This window comes from Nicotiana tomentosiformis, chromosome 12, assembly GCF_000390325.3.
Source record: "Nicotiana tomentosiformis chromosome 12, ASM39032v3, whole genome shotgun sequence".
Classification (NCBI taxonomy): domain Eukaryota; kingdom Viridiplantae; phylum Streptophyta; class Magnoliopsida; order Solanales; family Solanaceae; genus Nicotiana; species Nicotiana tomentosiformis.
The window spans coordinates 131,270,081-131,272,827 of NC_090823.1; the positions used below are offsets into that span (position 1 = coordinate 131,270,081).

A 2,747-nucleotide genomic window follows, 5' to 3' on the forward strand; every position below is an offset into this window, starting at 1 on the left:
ACTTAATCTGCATGACCGTCCAAATCAAGATTATAGAAATTCTTAGTTAGAAAAGGTTCTTTAAATTTTCCCTTTCAAATATCAGCATATAGATATTAAGATACTTAATGATAAGGACTTGGTAGGGGAAAACGAGGAATGATAATTGTGGTATAGTCTAAACAGTTGTGCGAACAAACAATTTTTTGGAATTGATTGACTTTCTTTCATTCATATTATGAAAATCAAAGATCTTTTACTTCACCATAGTAGAACCTCGCTAACTTTCTCGATCAATTAATCTAATCACATGGAATATTCCATTTGTTTATTCACCCACCGTAAATGATAATTAACGGACTTGGAAAAAAGGAATGACCTATATGGCGAGTGGAACTTTAATTCTGCTTCGCGCGTAACAAGCACAATTATATATGTAATATCTTATTTGTCAGAAAGTTGGCAAGTTATACAAAATCTATTGTCAGAAATTTTATATATATATATATATGCTAGTAATAATCTTTTATATAAATAGCACCAAACCTTTGAAGTCAACCATACAGGTGATGAGCTAAGGAAAGAGCAAACCATTTTATCACTACATATATATATGTTCCTGCTCAAAACTGTTAGTATTTGCAGCACTATATAATTATGAAACAAATAAATTACTAACTACTTGAGGCCAACCGTCCACTTTCATACTATATAATTCTGAATATTTTTTCAGTCAAAATTCCTAGCCAAACACGCCTTTATTCCCCTTCCCTTATCTACACCGTCCGTGGCATCACAGTCCATATCAAATATATATACACACAAACCATGAAACAAAATTCCATCTATTCCTTTCTCTATCTCTCTCGCTCTTCTAATTTTTTTTTAATCATTCGGTATTCGAAACTCACTACTATTTTTCATGGCTTCCACAATACTTAAATTGCCAGATCCAAATATGAATTTTTCTACATTTTCAGGTGAGTTTCCAGCAAAATTATCATCTTCATTATCATCAAAATTGATACCAATTATGGCTTCTACTTCTGTGCATGAACCACTTGTAATATCAAGAAAAGATATTACTATGCCAACTACTATGACTACAACATTTTGTCATAGTAATATTAGTAGAAATACTACTAATAGATTGGCTTCCATGTGGAGAGAAATTCAAGGGTCAAAAAATTGGGAAAATTTAGTAAATCCATTGGATAATCTTCTACAAAATGAGATTATTAGGTATGGAGAGTTTGTAGCTGCATGTTACAATGCTTTTGATCTTGATCCAAATTCAAAAAGATACTTGAATTGCAAGTATGGAAAAAATAGTATGTTGAATGAAGTTGGCTTGGGAAACTCAGGCTATAATGTAACAAAGTACATTTATGCTACTACAAATATCAATGTTTTGTCAATTGGTCAAAATTGCTCGTCTAGTGGAAAATGGATTGGTTATGTTGCAGTTTCAAATAACGTAGAATCTACGAGACTGGGCAGGAGAGATGTGCTCATCACGTTTCGTGGAACGGTCACTAATCCTGAATGGATAGCGAATTTGATGAGCACATTAACTCCTGCCCATCTTGATCCGAATAATCTCAGGCCTGATGTTAAGGTTGAAGCTGGATTTTTGAGTTTGTACACCTCGAACGAGGATGAAAAGTTTGGTCTTGGAAGTTGTCGCGAACAATTACTTTCTGAGATAGGGAGAGTAATAAATATGTATAAAGGCGAAGAAATGAGCATAACAATTGCAGGACATAGTATGGGAAGTGCATTAGCCCTTTTATTAGCTTATGATATCGCGGAGTTGGGATTGAACACGACAATTGTGCCTGAATCCCAAGTAAGTCAGAATCAACTATACGAATCCTCAATAACAGTATCAGAAATAAATAACAGCATACCGGTCACAGTTTTTTCCTTTGGAGGTCCTAGGGTTGGAAATCTTGGCTTCAAAGAGAGATGTGAAGAGTTAGGTATAAAAGTATTGAGAATAGTGAATGTGAATGATCCCATCACAAAACTTCCTGGGGTTTTTTTGAATGAGAATTTTAGGGTTTTATTGGGTGGGAAATATGAGGTTCCTTGGAGTTGTTCTTGTTATGCCCATGTTGGAGTTGAAATCTTGCTAGATTTCTTCAACATGCAAAACCCTACTTGTGTACATGACTTAGCAACTTATCTCAATTTGCTCAGAATTCCTAAGAGTAATTTGCAAGTTCAAAGAGAAGAAGGCATTGATTTCTTCAATAGAACAAAGGAGTTTTTCCTTTGGGGGCTCAATATTTCAATGCTTTACAATGGAGAAATAATGCTCCCATCCATATGGTGAAGTTAGTTGAAACTAGCATAAAGGATATAAGTAGCTTTAATTAACATGGTAAATATATACTTTTGAAAATATCATAGGTTGTAGTTTGCAAATATATGAGTATATTTTTGTACAATTATTATAATTGCGAGGAAGGAAGAATTTTACATTGTCCTTTATTTTGCATTTGATGATGTTATGTCCGTAACAAAAGCCCCAGGGTGTCGACTCTATAAAGTCAGAATCGAATCTTTTTGTAAATAATAATTTAAGGGCATGACGCGAGTACTTCTAATTGCTTCGCCTGCATCTCATTATGTCGGCTATATTTGTTTTCGTGATGAAAATGAATGAAAAGTGAGATGAGAATGCCATTTTCAGATTGATTAATAGATAGCATATTCTATCATTCAGGAACCTATTACTTTGTAATGATGCATATTATGCTATA

The 2,747-nt window shown here is 33.7% G+C and overlaps 1 pseudogene; it reads left to right on the forward strand.

Annotated features, from left to right (window-relative positions):
• Nucleotides 1-1,012: 1,012 nt before the first annotated feature.
• LOC104121258 (galactolipase DONGLE, chloroplastic-like) lies at nt 1,013-2,361 on the forward strand (annotated as a pseudogene).
• Nucleotides 2,362-2,747: the final 386 nt, after the last annotated feature.